The 23,929-nt window shown below is 41.4% G+C and overlaps 1 protein-coding gene across 3 annotated transcripts in view; it reads left to right on the top strand.

The window, feature by feature from the left end:
- The first annotated feature begins 515 nt into the window (after window positions 1–515).
- Window positions 516–23,929, top strand: part of LOC140481237 (transmembrane protein 272-like) — a 44,707-nt gene continuing 21,293 nt past the window's right edge. The window contains exons 1-2 of one of the 3 annotated variants that reach the window (XM_072577118.1): window positions 516–896; window positions 19,609–19,714. The gene's annotated coding sequence lies outside the window, so the exon portion shown is untranslated. The remainder of the gene's footprint in view (window positions 897–19,608; window positions 19,715–23,929) is intronic. The other 2 variants (XM_072577119.1, XM_072577117.1) reach the window with 2 other exon arrangements.

Below are 23,929 nucleotides of genomic sequence, written 5' to 3'. Positions count from 1 at the left end.
TGTATCTCTGAGACACTTAATGGAAATACAAAGCATTTCCCTTTGAAAAGTAACCCCAGTTTCTTCAATCCAGGTGGTAAAGTTGGCAGTTTAGACAAATTAGCCAAAATATTCAGTGTGGAGTACAGGCATAAAGTTGCAAGGGAGTTCCGCGGAAGATGTAGAACATATATCCAACGTTAACAAACTACAGATAGATTATGCATTGTATAAAATTGCACAAACTCAAGTCACGTTTGAGGCACCCTCCAATTTTCCTGCATTTGCTTTTAGCTTTTGTTTCTGAAACTATTAATTTCATAACTATCTTAGCAGACATTTCACTTTGAGAGCTAAGGTATCCAGATGATTACCCCCACAACATTAACAATCATTTGTGTGTGTGAGTGGGGGCGTGGGGGGTGGAATACAGCGTTTACATCCACTACGTGATGTATCTGATTCTAAAACCAAATCTATCAAAGGAAGACATCCTGGTGCCAAAAGAGAAACTGCTCGAGGCAATGTTCCCCCCCATGGTGCCCCCTCACTGCGGGGCTTTCGCTATTGGTTGAAGAGAGTACTGTTACTGACACTACACAGCCCAGCTCCGGTGTTTGCATCGACAGCTCTTATCAACAGGAGCATTTCATTTTTGCAACGTTGCAGCCTGGTTACGGATCCAACAACATGTAGCAGTGCTGGAAAGCAATGCAAGCTCTGAAACATTAGAGGGGACCTCTATCACCTGAACTGATCGGTGCAACTTCTGGAGCGAGTCTGTATCTGGAATTCGAAGCCGGAGCATCTGCAGTAAAGTTACCCCCCCGAGTGACTGTAGATTGTGGGGATTTCTCACAGCCGGTGTGTTTTGCTCGTAGCTTAAACTGGGGATCCATTGGCTCAATATAATTCAGGTAAGCGTTCCGAATCCGCCAAATGTAGTATTTCAGATCACTGGTCAAACCGCCATTTCTACCTCAAGCAACTTCTAAAAAAAATCCATCTCTTTGTATTCTGGTGGTAACACGAATTGTCCATTTAGTTGGAAGCGCCAATAGATCCAGATAACAGACAGGATGTTCAAAAATGTTCAATCTTATTTTGCAGCGTTGCCTTCACACGCGCCTATCTCTTGCTTCTTGTATTTTTTTTCCAACGTTGAAAGTCCAAAGATCGCCAGCACCAATTATCTGATTCGCTGTTATTTTAAAAAGAAAAGCAGACTGTGTTTTTATTTGCCTTGTAAAAGCATCAGTCCATGTAAAGAAGCAGTAAAAGATTGGAAGAATTTCTGGATGTTTAGATCAGGAATATTCCGCAGTAAGCTGCAGTGGGAGAGGGTTAGAAAGAATTAGTCACCTTTTATGTCTTCACTTGGTGTTTCTGAACCTGCTTGTAGTTTGGCCAGAGTTTATTCAGCCAACTTCTGATATTCGTGAGGAAATGTCATGTAACCTTGTTCAAATAATGTCACTCCTGTGTCTTGGGGAAGGGGTTCCATAACGTAAGCTCTGCCGAGAGGTGGAAAGACTGTACTTGTGTTTGTTTTAGTCATGGTCCCTTTGAGTGGCTGTATCCCTTCAGACCAGAACACAAAGCGTACAACCTCTCCCTGATATGTCAGTTGTGAAGTCAACAAAGCTCCAGTGCTTTGACGAGATTAGCTGAGAGATACTACCTCTCAAACCAGCCTCTCAAACCTCCCTAGTGCTCTAAAAGCTTTTCCAGAGCTAAACTGGCACACTGAAAGCAAACGGCAAATCGATCAGAACATTGGCTTTAATGTAACTGTTTAACTTTGGTGTAACACCAGTTTTTGCGCGTTCATTAGACAATTGGGTTAGAGATGCCTTAATACTTGATGAACTGTAACTTCTAGCCAACTGACGACATTGGTATTTAATGGAGTAAAAGCTAAAGAGATTATGAAAACAAAACTATGCGCCAAAAAGCTGAAACAAAAATTTTAAAATGCCATACGGGTCAGTCAGTATTAGTTGGGAACTAATGTTGGTAATGTTCCAGCTGCCTGCACTGCCGTGGTACTTCCTTTCTGTTTTTGAAGTTGAGTTGGATGAACTGTACATACCTTCTAAGCAACCTGTACAAAGATATTACACTCCTCTGGGGCAGGTGGACTTGAACCCAGACCTCCTAAATCAGAGGTAGGGACATAATCACTACACCAAAGAGTCCTTAGTTGCAAGACTAAATATTTTTCCAATCAACCTGTTCAGACATGTTTGGACACAGCTGTGCAGCAGTGGGACTTGAACCTGGCTCTTCTGGCCTAGAGGTAGGGACACTACCACTGCACCACAAGCCCCCCCCCCCCCCCCCCCCGTTTTGCACAGCTGTAAATGAAGCAGGCTAAGTGACCTCAGCTGTGGCCTGCTTTGATCTTTCACTTCATCCATTACTTTGTGAGAAAGAAAACAGCATATCAAGTAGAAATTTGCACTTTTGCCAAATAGGGAGTTTAGGGAGCTCTCAGCCATTAATTCATAAACTACAGGTGGAAATATAAAGAGTCATGAATGCAAATCTCAATGGGATTCGGGATAAGTAAGATTAGCTTGTTTGTAGTTGTGGGGAAATGTGTGTAAAGGACCAGTAGAATAGAAATTTGGTAGTACAGAACTGAGAGAAAGAAAAACTGTCAAAGATTTTCATCTGGCACTCATCAGAACAATTCTCATTAAATGTCAACATCAAGGGGAAAGATCACTTAAACTAAAATCAGAAATACAAGAGAAACTCAGCAGTATGTATGGAGAGAAACAGAGTTAAAGTTTTGAGTCCATAATGACTGTTCATTAGAAAATTTATTCTGTATGAGTGGTGAATTGGTTTCAAGTCGACTCAGATTGGTAGAGACATTGTCATGGAGAATGCCCCATTTGATGTTGAATGACAGTTAAATGTCATTGTTTAAATATGTTTTAGCATTAAATCAAATACAAATTCTCCAGAATTGAAGACATCTATTGAAGGGTCATATCTGACTTGAAGGCTAAACTCTGTTTCTCTCCTCATAGACCTGTTGAGAAGTTCCAGAACTATTATTCTCATATATTGTATTGCAGAATTTCTCAGATGGTTTTCTTTCTGTCAAGGCATGGCCAATTCTTGCTTGGGTCAGGTGCCAATATTGACCATGTGTGAACAAAAGCAAAGACTCCAAGTTCTGTTGTCAATCACTAATGAAAAGAATGAGGGAAAGAGACAGAGGCTTAGAGAGGAGCACCATGACAGAAGGGTTACAACATCAAAACATTTATCGGAATTGGGTACAATTGGAGGAAGGGATTTATTTTTGAGAAAGATATAAGTCAAAATAGTAGAACTATCTTCTGGAGTGGTATAGAGTAAGCTACTTTTGCATGAAACTGGTTTGTTTTTCTTTGTATAATTAACATAAAAGATAATTAATGTAAAAGATAAGGAGTGAAAGTAGACAAGTCCCCTGGGCCAGATGGGATTTATCGGAGGATTCTCTGGGAAGCGAGCGAGGAGATAGCAGAGCATTTGGCTTTAATATTTGAGTCATCATTGTCTACATGTTTAGTACCAGAGGACTGGAGGATTGCAAATGTTTTGCCCTTGTTCAAGGAGGGCAGTAGAGATGACCCAGGTAATTATAGATCAGTGAGCCTTACTTCTGTTGTAGGAAAGGCTTTGGACAGGATTATAAGAGATAAGATTTATAATAATCTAGCAAGCAACAATTTGATTTCAGATAGTCAACATGGTTTCGTCAAGGGCAGGTCATGTCTCACAAACCTCATTGAGTTTTTTGAGAGGGTGACCAAGCATGTAGATGAGGGTAGGGCAGTTGATGTGGTATACATGGACTTCAGTAAAGCCTTTGATAAGGTTCCACATGGTAGGCTGTTGGAGAAAATGCAGAGGCAGGGAATTGAGGGTGATTTAGCAGTTTGGATTAGAAACTGGCTTTCTGAAAGAAAGCAGCAAGTGGTGGTTGATGGAAAATATTCAGCCTGGAGTCTGGTTACTAGTGGTGTGACACAAGGATCTGTTTTGGGACCACTGCTGTTTGTCATTTTTATAAATGACTTAGTCGCAGGCATAGGTGGATGGATTAGTAAATATGCAGATGACACTAAAGTCAATGGAGTAGTGGACAGTGTGGAAGAATGTTACAGGTTGCAGGGGGACTTGGATAAACTGCAGAATTGGGCTGAGAGGTGGCAAATGGAGTTCAATGCAGCTAAATGTGAGGTGATGCACTTTGGAAAGAATAACAGGAAGGCAGAGTACTGAGTCAATGGAAAGATTTTTGGTAGTGTGGATGTGCAGAGGGATCTTGGAGTCCATGAACATAGATCCCTGAAAGTTGCCACCCAGGTGGATAGTGCTGTTAAGAACACATACGGTGTGTTCGGTTTCATTTGTAGAGGGATTGAGTTCCGGAGTCACAATATCATGCTGCAACTATACAAAATGCTGATGCAGCCACACTTGGAATATTGTGTACAGTTCTGGTCCCCATAGTTTGGGAAGGATGTGGAAACATTGGAAAAGGTGCAGAGGAAATTTACCAGTATGTTGCCTGGTCTGTAGGGAAGATCTTATGAGGAAAGGCTGAGAGACTTGAATTAATGACTTAGAGGAGGGAGTCGAAGGGTGGGTCAGTAAATTTGCAGATGATACAAAGATAGGTGGAGTTGTGGACAGTGAGGAGGGCTGTTGTCGGCTGCAGAGGGACTTAGATATGATGCAGAGCTGGGCTGAGGAGTGGCAGATGGAGTTCAACCCTGCCAAGTGTGAGGTTGTCCATTTTGGAAGAACAAATAAGAATGCGGAATACAGGGTTAATGGTAGGGTTCTTGGTCAGGTGGAGGAACAGAGGGATCTTGGGGTCTATGTACATAGATCTTTGAAGGTTGCCACTCAGGTGGATAGAGTTTGTAAGAAGGCCTATGGAGTATTATCGTTCATTAGCAGAGGGATTGAATTCAAGAGTCGTGAGGTGATGTTGCAGCTGTACAGGACTTTGGTTAGGCCACATTTGGAGTACTGTGTGCAGTTCTGGTCGCCTCACTTTAGGAAAGATGTGGAAGCTTTGGAGAGGGTGCAGAGAAGATTTACCAGGATGTTGCCTGGAATGGAGAGTAGGTCGTACGAGGATAGGTTGAGAGTTCTCGGCCTTTTCTCGTTGGAACGGCGAAGGATGAGGGGTGACTTGATAGAGGTTTATAAGATGATCAGAGGAATAGATAGAGTAGACAGTCAGAAACTTTTTCCCTGGGTACAACAGAGTGTTACAAGGGGACATAAATTTAAGGTGAAGGGTGGAAGGTATAGGGGAGATGTCAGGGGTGGGTTCTTTACCCAGAGAGTGGTGGGGGCATGGAATGCGCTGCCCGAGGGAGTGGTAGAGTCAGATTCATTGGCGACCTTTAAGCGGCATTTGGATAGGTACATGGATGGGTGCTTAATCTAGGATAGAAGTTCGGCACAACATCGTGGGCCGAAGGGCCTGTTCTGTGCTGTATTGTTCTATGTTCTATGTTCTATGTTCTATGTTCTATGTTCTCATTGGCACGAAGAAGGCTATGAGGGGATTTGATAGAGACATACAAGATGATCAGAGGATTAGATAGGGTGGACAGTGAAAGTTTTTTTCCTAGGATAATGATGTCAGCATGTACAAGGGGCATAACTACAAATTGAGGGGTGATTGATTTAAGACAAATGTCAGAGGCAGGTTCTTTATGCAGAGAGTGGTAAGGGCGTGAAATGCCTTACTTGCTAATGTAGTCAACTCAGCCACATTAGGGAGATTTAAACAATCCTTAGATAAGCACATGGATGATTTTGGGATAGTATAGGGGGACGAGCTGAGAATGGTTCATAGGTCGGCGCAACATCGAGGGCCGAAGGGCATGTTCTGCGCTGTATTGTTCTATGTTCTATAATCCTGCTATAGCTGCTGTTTCTAACAATAATCAACATGGAATGAAAATGACTCATAACTAATGTACATAAAGGAAAAAGATATGTACACAAAGGAGAAAGTGAGGACTGCAAATGCTGGAGATCAGAGCCAAAAAATATGGCACTGGAAAAGCACAGCAGGTCAGGCAGCATCCGAGGAGCAGGAGAATCAACGTTTCGAGCATAAGCCCTTCATCAATCATTCCTGATGAAGGGCTTATGCCTGAAGCGATGACCCTCCTGCTCCTCAGATGCTGCCTGACCTGCTGTGCTTTTCCAGTGCCATATTTTAAGACTAATGTACACAAAGCCAAACTTTCTCTTTCTCAAGTTATGAAAAGCTTTAATTTCTGAAACATACAACAATGCAGAATCCCCTGCAATGACAAAATCAACACATTTCATAAACTTGTGCCCCAATTTCACATTATAAATTTACTCCAGAATTGCTAGAATTTGCTGTTTAGATATGCTGCAGCAAACACAGAGCTGAAGTAGGAATGTCATAGCAAATGCCCAGATACATTTTTGAGAGAACCACAGTTTAATTTGCCTGGTCGCCCTGAAAGTTGAACATGTTCATCAGAAAGGTTCGTCCAAATGAATTTGTTTGTTTTTTAATAAGAATGAATATGAAACTTCAGGATTCGTGCAATGCAAATTTTTTGAGTGCAACTCTGCACTGATCAACCTTTACTAAATATCTAGATCTAAAAGTTGAAGTTCTAAACTGGAGAAAGGCCAATTTTGACAGTATTAGGCAAGAACTTTCGAAAGCTGATTGGAGGCAGATGTTCACAGGTAAAGGGACGGCTGGAAAATGGGAAGGCTTCAGAAATGAGATAACAAGAATCCAGAGAAAGTATATTCCTGTCAGGGTGAAAGGGAAGGCTGGTAGGTATAGGGAATGCTGGATGACTAAAGAAATTGAGGGTTTGGTTAAGAAAAACAAGGAAGCATATGTCAGGTATAGACAGGATAGATCGAGTAAATCCTTAGAAGAGGATAAAGGAAGTAGGAGTATACTTAAGAGGGAAATCAGGAGGGCAAAAAGGGGATATGAAATAGCTTTGGCAAATAGAATTAAGGAGAATCCAAAAGGTTTTTACAAATATATTAAGGACAAAAGGGTAACTAGGGAGATAATAGGGCCCCTCAAAGATCAGCGAGGCGGCCTTTGTGTGGAGCCACAGAAAATGGGGGAGATACTAAATGGATGCTTTGCATCAGTATTTGCTGTGGAAAAGGATATGGAAGATATAGACTGTAGGGAAATAGATGGTGACATCTTGCAAAATGTCCAGATTACAGAGGAGGAAGTGCTGGATGTCTTGAAACAGGTAAAGATGGATAAATCCCCAGGACCTCATCAGGTCGAGAACTCTGGGAAGCTAGAGAAGTGATTGCTGGGCCTCTTGCTGAGATATTTGTATCATCGATAGTCACAGGTGAGGTGCCGGAAGACTGGAGGTTGGCAAACATGGTGCCACTGTTTAAGGAGGGCGGTAAAGACAAGCCAGGGAACTATAGACCGGTGAGCCTGACCTCGGTGGTGGGCAAGTTGTTGGAGGGAATCCTGAGGGACAGGATGTACATGTATTTGGAAAGGCAATGACTGATTAGGGATAGTCAACATGGCTTTGTGCGTGGGAAATCATGTCTCTCAAATTTGATTGAGTTTTTTGAAGAAGTAACAAAGAAGATTGATGAGGGCAGAGTAGTAGTGATCTATATGGACTTCAGTAAGGCGTTCGACACGGTTCCCCATGGGAGACTGATTAGTAAGGTTAGATCTCACAGAATACAGGGAGAACTAGCCATTTGGATACAGAACTGGCTCAAAGGTAGAAGACAGAGGGTGATGGTGGAGGGTTGTTTTTCAGACTGGAGGCCTGTGACCAGTGGAGTGCCACAAGGATCGGTGCTGGGTCCTCACTTTTTGTCATTTACATAAATGATTTGGGTGTGAGCATAAGAGGTACAGTTAGTAAGTTTGGAGATGACACCAAAATTGAAGGTGTAGCGGACAGCGAAGAGGGTTACCTCAGATTACAACAGGATCTGGACCAGATGGGCCAATGGCTGAGAAGTGGCAGATGGAGTTTAATTCAGATAAATGTGAGGTACTGCATTTTGGGAAAGCAAATCTTAGCAGGACTTATACACTTAATGTTAAGGTCCTAGGGAGTGTTGCTAAACAAAGAGAACTTGAAGTGCAGGTTCATAGCTCCTTGAAAGTGGAGTTGCAGGTAGATAGGATAGTGAAGAAGGCATTTGGTATGCTTTCTTTTAATAGTCAGAGTATTATTGGTCAGAGTATTGAGTACAGGAGTTGGGAGGTCATGTTGCGGCTGTACAGGACATTGGTTAGGCCACTGTTGGAATATTGCGTGCAATTCTGGTCTCCTTCCTATCGGAAAGGTGTTGGGAAACTTGAAAGGGTTCAGAAAAGCTTTGCAAGGATGTTGCCAGGGTTGGAGGATCTGAGCTACAGGGAGAGGCTGAACAGGCTGGGGCTGTTTTCCCTGGAGCATCGGAGGCTGAGGGGTGACCTTATAAAGGTTTACAAAATTATGAGGGGCATGGATAGGATAAATAGACTGTGGTTGGGGAGTCCAGAACTAGAGGACATAGGTTTAGGTTGAGAGGGGAAAGATATAAAAGAGACCTAAGGGGCAACTTTTTCACGCAGAGGGTGGAATGTGTATGGAATGAGCTGCCAGAGGATGTAGTGGAGGCTGGTACAATTGCAACATTTAAGAGGCATTTGGATGGGTATTATGAATAGGAAGGGTTTGGAGGGATATGGGCCTGGTGCTGGCATGTGTGAATAGATTGGGTTGGGATATCTGGTCGGCATGGACGGGTTGGACCGAAGGGTCTGTTTCCATGCTGTAAATCTCTATGACTCTGTAATTCTATTTGAAAAGATTAGTGGAGGTGCAAATCAGCACAGGTCTAGCAATTGGCTGAATAAATCTGTTTCTGTCTGTGTTCTGTCCTCCTAGAACTGATATATTACAGACATATTTGTAGGCTTTTTCTTTGTTGATCTACATTGTATAGATTAAATAATTTAACTATTGGATTTTCGTAGTGTGGAGAATGTTATTGAAAATGCATAGAAAACCTTACTTGTGAAGAGAGTTTAAATACCCATGTCCCCAGGATTTTCACGAAAATAAGGGCAAGAAAAATATGTAGGTGGTACATTCAGAACAATGGGTAAAGATGTATATTGCAATAAGCTAGATTCTAACAGTGTTCACGGTTATTCAAGTGTAACTTAGATAGCAGCTACCATCAACATATTTTGATCAATGCACATATTAGGAATTTGCAGTCAAAAGCTATGCAAGAATGGCATCTCACCATGAGGTTCACTATTATAACATATTGAATTGTGTGAAGTTGCTTTATTTATAAGATATATAAAGATACAGCAAACTCAACTTTAAAAGTTACGACTGATCCAATTTGGTGTAAGTACATTTTAATCGTATTTTTTTCTTAGTAGCTACTAACAACCTCTCTGACACTAAAAATTAACTTTAACACTTGTACCTCTCATTCTGCAAGATATTAGTTGCTGTTGGAGATTTTAAAAACTGATCAAATATTTATAGTCGTATGGTAATGTAGAATTTGAGTAATGCTGGAAAAAGATACATTTTTGAAGGATTTCATCTTGCACTCCTCAGAACATGTTGCAAGAATACAAATAGAAAGAGAAAATCAACTGCATGAGAGAAGAATGCTGATTGGTCAGCAAGTGGACTTCGGTTGATACAAGCCTTGCCATGGAGAATTCACACAGTTAATGCTGATTGATAATTCGTAGCCAAGCTTATTTAAATACTCAACCAGACAGGTTTTCTTTAAATTCACAGAATGCGGACTTCACTGCCTCGTCCAGCATTTATTGCTCATCCTCTAGTTGCCTTTGTGGGTGGCATGGTAGCAAAGTGGTTAGCATTGCTGCCTCACAGCGCCAGAGACCCGGGTTCAATTCCTGCCTCAGGTGACTGACTGTGTGGAGTTTGCACATTCTCCTTGTGTCTTGCATGGGTTTCCTCTGGGTGCTCCGATTTCCTCCCATAGTCCAAAAATGTGCAGGTTAGGTGAATTGGCCTGTAGTGTGAGGTGTAGGGGAATAGGTCTGGGTGGGTTGATGTGGACTTGTTGGGCTGAAGGGCCTGTTTCCACACTGTAAGTAAGTAATCTAATCAGTGGATGCCAGTGATCTGCTTTCTTGAACTATTGCAGTCTCTTTTAGTTAGGTGCACTCACGATGCTGTTGGTTGTGATCAAGGGTCATAGAAGATCATGATCAAAAATCCCTACAGTGTGGAAACATGCCATTTGGGCCAACAAGTTCACACCAACCCTCCAAAGAGATCCCACCCAGACCCATTCCTCTATCCTATTACTCTACATTTCCCCTGACAAATGCTCCTAACCTACGTATCCCTGAACACTATGGGAAATTGAAGAACATAGAACATAAGAACTAGGAGCAGAAGTAGGCCATAGACCTCTTCAAGCCTGCTCCATCACATAATACAATCATGGCTGGCCTTTTTGTGGACTCAGCTCCACCTACCCGTGCTCTCACCGTATCCCTTAATTCCTTTTTTTTAAAATGTCTATCTTAGCTTTAAAAGTGTTTACTGAAGTAGCGTCAACTACGTCCCTGGGCAAGAAAGATTAACAACCCTCTGGGTGACGAAGTTCCTACTCATTTTAGTCCTAAATCAGCTCCCCCTAATCTTGAGGCTGTGCTCTCTTGTCCTAGCTTCACTTGCCAGTGAAAACATCCTCTCTAATTTTATTTTATCGACTCCCTTATTAATTTTATATTTCTCTATAATACCCCCCCATTCTTCTGAATTCCAATGAATATAATCTCAATCTACTCAATCTCTCCTCAGAAGACAACCCCCCTCAACTCCGGAATCAACTGAGTGAACCTCTTTTCTACCCCCTTCAGTTCCTGTACATCCTTTCTCAAGTAATGACACCAAAACTGTACACAGTACTCCAGGTGTGGCCTCACCAGCACCCTGTACCGCTGTAACATTACCTCTCTGCTTTTAAACTCAACCTCTTTGGCAATGAAGGGCAAAATTCCATTCGCCTTCCTAATTACCTGTTGCAACTGCAGACCAACCTTCTATGATTCATGCACAAGGACACCCAGGTCCCTCTGCATAGCAGCATGCTACAACATTTTTACCAATCAAGCAATAATCTTTTGTACCGTCACTACTACCAAAATGCATGACTTCACATTTATTAACATTGTACTCCATCTGCCAGACTTTTGCCCACTCACTCAATGTATCTATGTTCCTCAGCAAAGTTTCACAGTCCTCTGCACACTTTGCTCTGCCACTCATCTTTAGTGTCAGCTGCAAACTTTGACACCGTACATGTGGTCCCCAACTCCAAGTCATCTGTATAAATTGTAAATAATTGCGGTCCCAACAGTGATCCCTGAGGCCACTAGTCACTGATTGCCAGCCAGAATAGCACTCATTTATCCCGACTCTTTGTTTCCTGTTAGTCCACCTTTCCTCTATCCATGCTAATACTTTACCCCTAACACCAGGCAACCTTATCTTATGCAGCAGCCTCTTGTGCGGCTCCTTGTCAAGGGCCTTTTGGAAATCTAGGTACACCACATCCACTGGGTCCCCTTTGTCCACCTTGCTCGAAATGTCTTCATAGAATTCTAAAAGATTTGTTAAGCATGACCTGCCCTTCCGAACTCATGCTGCATCTGTCCAATGAGACAATTTCTTTCGAGATGCCCTGCTATTTCTTCCTTGGTAAAAGACTCATGCATCTTACCCACTACAGAGGTTAAGCTAACTCGTCTATAATTCCCCATCTTTTGTCTATCTCCCTTTTTAAACAGGGGCATCACATTTGCTGTATTCCAATCTGCTGGACTGCCCCAGTACTGGGGCATTTCAGCATGGCCAGTTCAGCTAGCCTGCACATCTTCGGAATGTGGGAAGAAACTGGAGCACCTGAAAGAAACCCATGCAGACATGGGGAGAACTCCACACAGACAGTCACCTGAGGTGGAATCGAACCCAGGTTCCTAGTGCTATGAGGCAGCAATGCTAACTACTGATACACCAAAGAAACAATTATATATTTTCAAGTCAGGTCTGCGGATGCTTTGGAGGGGATTTTACAGTTGGCTGTGTTTCCTTGTAAGTGCTGCACTTGTACTTTTAGATTTGGAGGTGCCAGTGTTGGACTGGGGTGGTGCTCTTCCAGCACCACTAATCCAGAATTTGGTTTCCAGCATCTGCAGTCATTGTTTTTACCCTGACAAAGTTAAAAGTCATACAACACCAGGTTTATTTGGAAGCACTAACTTTTGAGGCACTGCCTCTTCACCACATGGGTTGCAGAACAGGACCATAAGACACAGAATTTATAGCAAAAGAGTTACCATGTCATGGAGTTGTAATGATATATTAACATTGGGACGCAGAAAGACTTTGGTATCACACTCTAATGCATTGTATGAGCTGAGATGGCATGTATTGTCAGAAAAGCTGAAGCTATCTTGAGAATGTAACCTAAAAGGAGTTCTGGGATTTGCATATTAAAGAACCCAAACTAGCATATCCCATTCTGAAAGATGAAAGACTTAATCGAAATTTGTTTAATAGAGATAGACGATCTTTTATCCAAAATCATCAGGACCGGCTGTTTTTTGGAATTTGGAATTTTTCAAATTTCAGAATAATTGATAGTTTGATGGTGAAAGTTTTAAAAAGTCTTAACGGAGGAGCAGACTTACTAACCAAAACAGGCCTTGAGAGAGAATCTAGGCCTGCTGGTGCTGGGCCACGCCCCCCCACATCACACCTGAGTGACACGCATCGAGTGGGTGTCGACTTGGGTTAACTGTTTGCACGCCAAACAACCTTGATAATGAGAAAAAAAACTTTACAAAAAGACCTGTGGATATCAGAGCTTTTCGGATTTTGGAACTTTGGATAAAGGATTGTCTACCTGTATATCTTTACAGCTCCATGATACTGTAACCCTTTCGCTATCAATTCTGTGTCTTATGATCCGATGAAGGAGCAGCGTTTCAAAAGCTAGTGCTTCCAAATAAACCTGTTGGACTATAACCTGGTGTTGTTTGATTTTTAACTCTTTACTTCTAGATGATAGAGGTCATGAGTTTGAAAGATTAAGGAACCTTGGTAAAATTCTGCAGAGTATCTTGTAGATGGTAAGCACTGTTGCTACTGACCATCTGTGGTGGAAGAACTGAATGTTTGTGGTTGTGGTGTCAATTGATCTGGCTGCTTTGTTCTGGATGGTGACAAGTTTACTGAATGGTGTTGGCTCTGCACTCTTCCAGGCAAGTGGAGACTGGTCCATCACACCTTTGACTTGTGCCTTGTAGATGGTGGATAGGAGTTGGGGAGTCAGGAGGTGAGTTACTCACTGCAGGATTCCTTATCTCCAAGACATCTTTGCAGGTGTTCTTCAAAGTGGTGACCTTGGTCCAACAGTCTTCAGCTGTTTTATCAGTGATGTTCTCTCTATCATAAGGTCAGGAGTAGGGATGTTAACTGATGACTGTAAGATGAAGGGCTAAATAGACTCCTCCTGCTCCTGCTTCTATGTTTCTATGTTTCTACTGTTGAGAGGGCGATGCCCTGGTAGTCCTCAGCATTGACTCTGGACACTGTGAAATCTGATGATCCACCTCACCTTTCTTCAGTTGTCCCCTGAATCACAGATGTAAGTCTTCAGCCAATTTGATTCATTCCACATGATATCAAGAAATGGTTCGAGGTTCAGGCCTTGACAATATTCCTGCAATAGTGCTAAAGATTTGTGCTTCACAACTTGCATGTCCCTAGCCAAGTTGTTACAATAAAGCTACAAAACTAGCATCTGCCCAGTCTTGGGGAAATTTGCTCCTGTATGTCTATACTCAAAAGGCAAGACATATCCAACTCAGCTAATTATTGCCCTATCAGTCATCAGCAAAGTGATGGAAGATTTCATCAACAGTGCTTATACATTGTGCTTAGTAATTACACACTCAGTTTGAGTTCCTCCAGTGCTACTCATCTCCTGATCTCATTACAGCCCTGGTTCAGACACGAATAAAAGAACTGAATTTCAGAGGCGAAGTGAGTATTGACTCTTGACATCAAGGCCATATTCCTAATCGAGTGTGACATCAAGGAACTCTAGTAAAATGGAACTAATGGAATCAGGAAAAACTAATCACCAGTTAGAGTTATACCTGGCACAAAGAAAGATGGTTGTGGTTTTTGACGATCAGTTATCTTACCTCCAGGACATCTCTGCAGGCGTTCTTCAGGGTAATGACCTCGGTGCAACAGTCTACAGCTGTTTTATCAATGACTTTCTCTCTATCATAAGGTCAGAAGTGGGGATATTAACTGATGACTGTAAGATGATCAGCACCATTTGCAACTCCTTAGAAACTGAAGCAATCCATACGCAAATGTAACAAGATCTGGGCAGTATCCAGTGGCAAGTAACATTCGTGCCACACAAGTGCCAGGCAATGACCATCTCCAACAAGAGAATGCAATCATCACTCCTTGGCATTCAATGGCATTACCATCATTGAATCCCTCACAGTCAACATTCATGGTTTACCATTGACCAGAAACTCAACTTGGCTAAACACATAAATACCCTGGCCATAAGAGCAAATAAATAGTCCAAATCAATAGCCTAATCCTGCTTTCTACCCATAACCTTTGATCTCATTTGCCACAGGTACTATATCTAGCCACCCCTTGAATACATTCGATGTTTTGGTATCAACTACTTCCAGTGGTAATGACTTCTGTAGGCTCACCACTCTTAGGGTGAAGAAATGTCTCCTCATCTCCATCCTAAATGGTCCACCTCGAATCCTCAGACTGTGACTCCTGGTTCTGGATCCTCCCTGCATCTACTTTATCTGGTCCCATTAGAATTTTATAACTCTGTATGAGAGTCCACCCTCACTTGTCTGAACTGCAGAAAAAAAAATCCTAACCTACTCAATCTCTCCTCATACATCAGTCCTGCCATCCTCAGAATCAGCCAGGTAAACCTTCACTGCACTCTCTCGTGAGGAAGAGCATTCTTCCTCAGAAAAGAAGATGAAAACAACATGTAATGTTCTAGGCGTGACCTCACCAAGGTCCTGTATAACTGCAACAACACATCCCTGCTCCTGTACTCAAAACCTCTCGCAACAAAGGTCAACATACCATTTGCCTTCTTTACCGCCTGCTGCACCTGTATGCTTACCTTCAGTGACTGGTGCACAAGGACACCCAGGTCCCACTGCACACTCCGCCCTCTCAATTGACAGCCATTCAACTAGTAAACTACTTTCTTGTTTTTGTTTCATAAGTGAGTAACTTCATAATTATCCAAATTATACTGCATCTGTCATTGATTTGCCCCCTCACCCAACCTGTCCAGATCATATTAAAGGATGTTTGCAGTCTCGTCACAGTTCACCCTCCCACCCAATTTGGTATCATCTGCAAACTTTGAGATGTTACATTTTGTTCCCTCATCCAAATCATTAATATATATTGTGAATAGCTGGGGTCCTAGCACTGATCGCTGTGGCACCCCACTAGTTACTGCCTGCCAATTTGAAAAGGACCCATTAATTCCTACTCTTTGTTTTCTCTCTGTCAACCAGTTTTCTATTCATCGCAATACACTTCCCCCAATCCAATGTGCTTTAATCTTGCACAAGAAACTCTTAAGTGGGACTTTGTGAAACACTTTCTGAAAGTCCAAATACACCACTTTGACTGGCTCCCCTTTTTCAACTCTCCCAGCTATGTCTTCATAGAATTCTAACAGATTTGTCAAGCGTGATTTCCCATTCATAAATCCATGCTGACTCTGTCTGATTCTGCCACTGCTTTCTAAGTGCTCCAGTATAAAGTCCTTGATAATAGATTCAAGAATATTCCCCACTATTGATGTTAGGCTTACTGATCTATAATTCCCTGTTTTCTTTCTACCTCCCTTTTTGTTTATTGGAGTAACATTAGCTATCCTCTAATCTGCAGGGACTCTTCCAGAGTCTATAGAATCCTGGAAGATGAACACCAATGCTTCCACTACTTCTAGAATCATTTCCTTAAGTACTCTGGGATGTAGGTTATCAGGCCCTGGGGATTTATCTGCCTTCAAGCCTCTCAATTCTCCCAGCACCGTTTTTTTCTACTAATATCGATCCCCCTCAGTTCTTCCCTCTCACTAAATCTTGCATTCTCCAACATTTTGGGTATCTGATTTGTGTCCTCTTTTGTGCAGACAGAACCAAAGTATGTATTCATCTGCTCAACCATTTCTTTGTCTCCTATTATACATTCCCTGCTTCTGTCTCTAGGTGACCTACATTTGTCTTCATTTCCCCTTCTTAATCAATTCCTTGGACCTTCTTTGCTGAATTCTAAACTGCTCCCAATCCTCAGACCTATTAAGCTTCTGTATGCTTCTTCCTTGGATTGAACGCTCTCTCTAATTTCCTTGGTAATCCATGGATTGGCCCTCTTACCTATTTTGCTTTTGTGCCAGACAGGCTTAAATAGTTGTTGCAGTTCCCTCATGCGTTCCTTGAATATTTACCATTGTCTATCCACTGTCATCCCTTTAAGTAACTCTCATCGATTTATCAAGGCCAACTCATGCCTCATATCTTCATAGTTCCCTTTATTAACATTCAGCACCCAAGTCTCCAAATCAACTATCTCACTCTCTAACGTGATAAAAAATAAATGGAAAATATATACCTCATTTCCGTCACATCTTCTGGGTCTGTCTTGCCGTTGGGACAGTGCATACCCAGAATTGGGTATTGGGACACTAAGGTATGATTCTATGAATATGACTATGTCAGGTTGTTGCTCCCCCTATTTTGGCACCAGTGCCCAGATATTAGTATGGAGGACTTTGCAGGGTTAACAGGGTTGTGCTTAGTGTTGTAGTTTCTGGTGCTTAAGTTAACATCAGTGATCCATCTTGTGTCATTTCTTTTCTCCTTTCTACAGGTTGATACAGCTGAATGGCTTGCAAGGGCCATTTCACGGGGAAGTTAAGAAAAAAAACACACTGTTGTGGGTCTGGAGTCACATGTAGGCCAGACCAAATAAGGACAGCAGTTTCATTCTCTAAAGGACATTAACAAACCTGACGCATTTTTGTGACAATCAACAGTGGTTTTGTGGTTGTCATTAGATTTTCAATTCCAGATTTTTGTTTTATTGAATTCAAATTTCCATATTTACCATTCAAACATGGGGTTCCAGAACATTACCTGGGAATCTGGTTTACTAGTACATCAACAATACTACTAGGGCATTGCAGTATTTCATGATGTTAATGGCAAAGTAAGCTTCAGGGTAGGGTGATAGCTCAAGTCACTTAAGGCACAATTTCCTCTTTCATCCTGTAAACAGTGCACTTCCATGAGGAATTAAATAGCGCAAATCTCTGGAACACTCTGGGCCATTTCAATGCCACTGAGTGAATAGGTAGTCTTGAAAGAATATATTTATGAAGATGTTTCTCTGATGATGAGTGTAGTAAGTTCCAGTTCACTAAAACATGTAAATGTAGGAGAAAGAACTGTTACATAAAGGCTGTCTGTATAATGATGACTGCTGTGAAATGAAGATGAATATGGTCTTCCATGGAGTAGTGAGTAAATAGAATTTGTGCAAAACATCTATTTCCAATAACTTACCAGAATACATTTTATCATGATTTGAAGGAAAAGTATGATATTCTGAATGAAAATGTAATGAAAAGTTTGCATTACATAACTAGAGAGAAATGTGAAGTTAAGAACATGTTGTCAGGCTTCCGTTGATTCCATTTAATGGACATCAGTTGAAGCCCTACACAATTGTTGCAATAGCTCATTTGCTGAGCTGGTTAATTAATATTAAATCCTCAAGTTCTTATTGGAGATGGACTGTCATGTAAATAGGATTTGAAGTGTTGCTATCTTAGGAAGAGCCTGAAGCATATAAAAAAGATTTGTCAGCAAAGTTATTAAGTTTGTGATATTTATATAAAACTGACTGAAGCATTTTTTTTCAAAAAGTAACTTGAAAGCAGTCTGAAAGAAACCAAAGAAAACCTGCAGATGACAGGAATCAGAAACGAAAACAGAAATTGCTGGGAAAATTCAGCAAATCTGGCAGCATCTGTGGAGAGAGAAGGCAGAGTTAACATTTTGGGTCCAATGATCCATTTAGAAGAAGAGTCACTGCATCTGAAACATTAACTCTGCTTTGTCTCCACAGATGCTGCCCAGACCCGCAGAATTTTTCCGGACATTTCTGCTTTTCATTCCAAAGTGGTTACCCTTATGATCTGAAGTACTAGTTAACTACTCAATGGGGTTATCCAATGAGTACAACTTTAACTATATATGGTTACGTTCAGTGGAACATTTCCTGTATCTCCTGAAGGGCCCAGGCATCATGTCCTTCCATTTGCACCATAGTTTCGATTTTAAAATGGAATGATCCAGTTAGCAGGAACTAGATACGATTATTGAAATTGAATTGTCAGTAAATGAGATCCAGTTACAGTCACGATTGGTAATAATTTACCAAGGATAAAGCAAAAAAATGGAAAAACGTGAGTGTGTATATGTACACTTGTGTTTTCACAACTTTATTCATAATCATGACAGGGTGGGATGACTCCTTTATGAATCAAAACTTGTACCTTCATTCTCCAACAAATACACATATCATAAGTTAGTACAGCCTGTTTAACAATGAATTAGAATCCCTACAGTGTGGAAACAGGCCCTTTGGCCCAACAAGCCCACACTTAACCTCTGAAGAGTAACCCACCTGGACCTATTCCCCTACCCTGTTAGTCTACATTTACCCAAATGCACCTAACCTACACATCCCTGAACACTATGCGCAATTTAGCTTGGCCAATTCACCTAAGCTGCGCATCTTTAGATTGTGGGAGGAAACCGGAGCACCCCCATGAAGACTTGGGGAGAATGTGCAAACTCCACACAGACAGTTCCTGAGGCTGGAATCAAACCCAGGACCCTGGCGCTGTGAGGCAGCAGTGCCAACCATTGAGCCACCATGCCACCCTAACGAATCTTAATCATGTTACAGAGTCACAGAATCAACTGCATGGAAACAGACCCTTCGGTTCAACTCATCCATGCCGACCAAATTTCCCAAACGAAACAAGTCTCACTTGCCTGTGTTTGGCCCATATCCCTCTAATCCTTTCGTATTCATGTACCTATCTTTTAAGTGTTGTAACTGTGCCTGCATCCATCACTTTGTTTGGCAGTTCATTCCATGTGAAAAGGTTGCCCTTCAGACCCTTTTAAATCTTTCTCCTTTCATCTTAAAATTATGCCCTTTAGTTTTGAACTCAAGACTTTTGCTGTTGACCCTATCTATGCCTTTCATGATTTTGTAAACCTCTGTAAGGTCACCTTCAACCTCCTATGTTTCAGTGAAAATGTTTAAGCTTGTTCAGCCTCTCCTCATAACTAAAACCCTCCAGTCCCAGTAACATTTTGTCAATCTTATCTGAACCCTTTCCAATTTGATAATATCCTTCCTATAGCAGGGTGATCAGAACTGTACACAGTCCTCCAAAGGTGGCCTTACCAACGTGCTGTACAACTGCAACGTAATGTCCGAACTCCTATACTCAGTTGTGAGCAATGAAGGTAAGCATGTGAAACGCCTTCTTTACCACTCTCTGTACCTGTGATGCAACTTTCAATGAACTATGTACCTGAACCCCTAGGTCTCTCTGTTCTACAACACACCCCATGGAGCTACCATTAGCTGTGTAAGTCCTATCCATGTTCATCTTACCAAATTGCAATACCTCGCATTTATCTAAAGTAAACTCCATCTGTCACCCCTCGGCCCATTGGCCCAATTCATCAAGATTGCTTTGTAATCTTAGATAACATTCTTCAATGGCTACTATAATATAAATTTTGGTGTCTTCTGAAAACTTATTAACCATTCTTCCTATATTCTTATTAAATTATTTATATACATGACAAGCAACAGTCAACCCAGCACCAATCCATACAGAATACCACAGATCTTGAGTCTGAAAAACAGCACTCCACCATCACTGTCTGTCTCTTACCATCAAGCCAATTTTGTATCCAATTGGCAAGCTGTCTCTGAATCTTATGTGATTTAACTTTACTAAACAGGCTATCATGTGGAACCTTGTCAAAGATCTTACTAAAGTCTATGTAGACAACATCTACCTCTCTACCCTCCATCCATTGTCTTGATCACATCCACAAAAAACTCAATAAAATTTGTGAGACATGATTTCCCAGACACAAAACTCTGCTGACTATCCCTAACTGGTACTTGCCTTTCCAAAATCCTATGCCTCAGAATATCCTCCAACAACTTGTCCACCATTGACATCAGATTCACAGGTCTATCGTTTCTAGGCTTCTCCTTGCAGCCTTTCTTAAATAAAGGCACAACATTAGCCAAACTCCAGTTTTCCAGCTCCTCACCCGTGGCTGTCGGTAAAACAAACATCTCTGATACAGTCCCACTATTTTTTCACTAGCTTGCCACAATACCCTAAGATACACTCAATCAGGTCCTAGAGATTTATCTACTTTTATATTTTTTAAGACCTCCAGCACCTCCTCTGTTTTTAAGAAATCAGTATTTATTTCCATGCGTTCCCTAGCTTCCATGTCTTTCTCCACACTAAATACTGAATTTAAATATTCATTTGGTATCCCTCTCATCTCCTGTACACATAGATGACCTTGTTGATCTTTAAGGGTCCCTATCCTCTCCCTAGTTACTCTTTTACTGGACATTATGTAGCCTGACCACTTTGTTATCCTGTCACTTTGGAAGGTGGAATGCAATACATCACTAGACCAAGGTTTTTTTTGTCTTCGTTCATGGGATATGAACATCAGTGACAAAATCAGCATTTATTACCCATTCCTAATTAATACCCTTGAGAAAGTGGTGAACTATTTTGTACTGCTGAAGTCGGTATGACGTAGGTAAAAACAGAATGCTTTGAAGTCAGAGTTCTAGGATTTTTAGATTAGATTACTTACAGTGTGGAAACAGGCCCTTCGGCCCAACAAGTCCACACCGCCCCGCCGAAGCGTAAACCCACCCATTCCCCTACATCTACATCTACCCCTTACCTAACACTACGGGCAATTTAGCATGACCAATTCACCTGACCTGCACATCTTTGGACTGTGGGAGGAAACCGGAGCACCCGGAGGAAACCCACGCAGACACAGGGAGAACGTGCAAACTCCACACAGTCAGTCGCCTGAGGCGGGAATAGAACCCGGGTCTCTGGCGCTGTGAGGCAGCAGTGCTAACCACTGTGCCACCGTGCCGCCCACAAGTTTTAATGAGTAACAATGAAGGGATAGCAATACAGGATACAATGAAGCTCCCCTCACCCCCCAATTTGTGGTAAACGCATTTCTGGAGAATGTCACACTAAGTGATTTTCACAAATTGCAAAAATAGCTAACTATCATGTGCAACACGGTGAACGTATTGATCCTGGAAGAGGGTGGATGAGTGAACATTGGCGTCAAAGTGGGTGAATAGGTGCACAATCAGGATCACACAGATAAGCAAATTCGCGAAGGTTAGATGCTTGAATGGTAGAACTTTATTATATTTCTAAGTCAGGATGGTGTGTAACTTGGAGGGGAATTTGCAGCTGGTGGTGTTTTCACATGACTGCTGTCTTTATCTTTCCATGTGATAAAATTTGAGAGTTTTGGAGGTGACCTCAAAAAAGCCTGGGTGATTTATTGTAGAGCAACTTGTAGATGGTACATTGTGTTATGTTGACAGTGGAAGGGAGTGCTTGATTAAGGCAGCAGGCGAAATTATTGTTCAGATTTTATTTACAATAGCAGTACAAATGTAAGAAGAACAAGTAGGTACAAAAGCAGTACAATAACAACTTATACAAAACATGAAGTATTTCAAAGCAAAAAGAGACAGTTCTTTTCAGTAAATTTTTGATATCACTTTCCAGGGACAATTACAGAAAGAGATTATTCCCATCAATTCTATTCATACTATTTTTGATGAAATGGAAGACTGAAGCCCACTCATTGTAGGTCTTAAATAAAAAGCCTTTGAAGATTTGAAATAAAAACATAGATGCATACCAGGCCAGACAGCATTCATAAACTCGAAAGATGGGTTATAATGTTTCTTTCATCAACATTTATTTTGAATAGTGCACAGATACCATTGTATTTATCTTTTAAAAATCATTCTTCACAAAAACACTTAAGACTTAACAATGCATTATGCCCTTTCAGTGGAAAAATGATTTTTTTTAAATGTGTTCCCTTGTTCAGAGTGAAGAAAGAAACATTTTGTTGTTTTTTTCTAACATGTCGTTCACAACCTGAGACCATCTCATAATGCATTACTTCCAATATTGCTGGTAAGAGTTGAAGGCAGGTACACGATCATGCCTTGAAGAATGAAAGCAGTTGTTTCCATTTACAGTAATCAAAAAATGTTCTTTTGCGGTGTGCCAGATAGACTTTACAGAAACAATTGCACTTGTATATCACCTTTAATATTATGAAACATACCAAGATGCCTTGCAAGATGCTATTCAGACAAAAGAGATATTAGGAGTGGTGACTAAGACCTTCACTAATACAATATGTTTTAAGAAGGGTCCTAACTAGGATATGAGAAACAGAAGCAAAAGTTTAGGAAAGGAATTCCAGAGCTTACAGTGTAGATAGCAGAAGGCAATACTTTCAATGCTGGAGCAAAGAGTATGGGAAAGGTTAAAGAGGCAGAGTTTGTGAAGGTTTGGAGGACTGAAGGAAGTTACAAATATAGGAAGGGGGGAATGCCATTAAGGAACTTGAAATATTGGGTGAAAATTTTATATTTGTGTTGTTTATTTACTGGGCACCATTATAGGTCAGAAAGCATGGTTTTTCTGTGCGTTAGAATACAGGCAGTAGATGTTTGGATGAGTTAGAGTTTGCAGAGGGTAGAACATGGAAGCACAGGATTCAGCCAAATGAGGCAGGGACTGAGGATGCCTAGCATGAGAGCTTCAGAAGCAGCTAGGCTTAGGTATGGGGAATATTGCCAAGCAGCTGGCCCTGATACTCTGAGGTTCAAAATAGTCTGGTTTAGTCTGAAACAGAGGCTGGCAGAATGATGCAGCCATTAACCAGGAACTGGTATTAGTGGAGAAAGTGAGGACTGCAGATGCTGGAGATCAGAGCTGAAAATGTGTTGCTGGAAAAGCGCAGCAGGTCAGGCAGCATCCAAGGAGCAGGAGAATCGACGTTTCGGGCATGAGCCCTGAAGAAGGGCTCATGCCCGAAACGTCGATTCTCCTGCTCACTGGTATTAGTGGCACAGGCTGAAGGCAATACTTTCAGTTTTCCCAATATTTGTTGAGAGGGAACTGTGATTTACTGAGGGGTGATGTAAATAAGTGGAATGACAATACAATGAAGGGAAGGGGAAATGTTGACAGCATACAGGTGGATATTAACATTGTGGCTTCAGGTGATAAGAACGGCAAGTAGATGTAAATAAGAAGGGGCCTGTATCCTTAGGAGGCTGCAAGAGAGTGTTCAACTTAATCATGTAGCCTAATTTATACAGCCAACTTCTTGAATGAAGTCCAAAGGCTGCTATGACTAAAATAAAATATTTTTCTTTAGTTTTACTTTCAGGTACGGCCATTTAAATCTAGTTGCAAAGTCAGCATTAATTAAATTTCATGTCCTGGCCTAGGTTGATATAAATGTTGCAAGGATGGATTTGAACTATGTTTTGAAATGACGGCTTGAGATGATGAGCTAAACAACATTCAAAGTAACATCCATCCACTGGATGACTCATAA

The sequence above is a fragment of the Chiloscyllium punctatum genome, chromosome 9 (assembly GCF_047496795.1).
Source record: "Chiloscyllium punctatum isolate Juve2018m chromosome 9, sChiPun1.3, whole genome shotgun sequence".
Lineage (NCBI taxonomy): Eukaryota > Metazoa > Chordata > Chondrichthyes > Orectolobiformes > Hemiscylliidae > Chiloscyllium > Chiloscyllium punctatum.
This window is presented reverse-complemented; position numbering and strand designations above follow the sequence as displayed.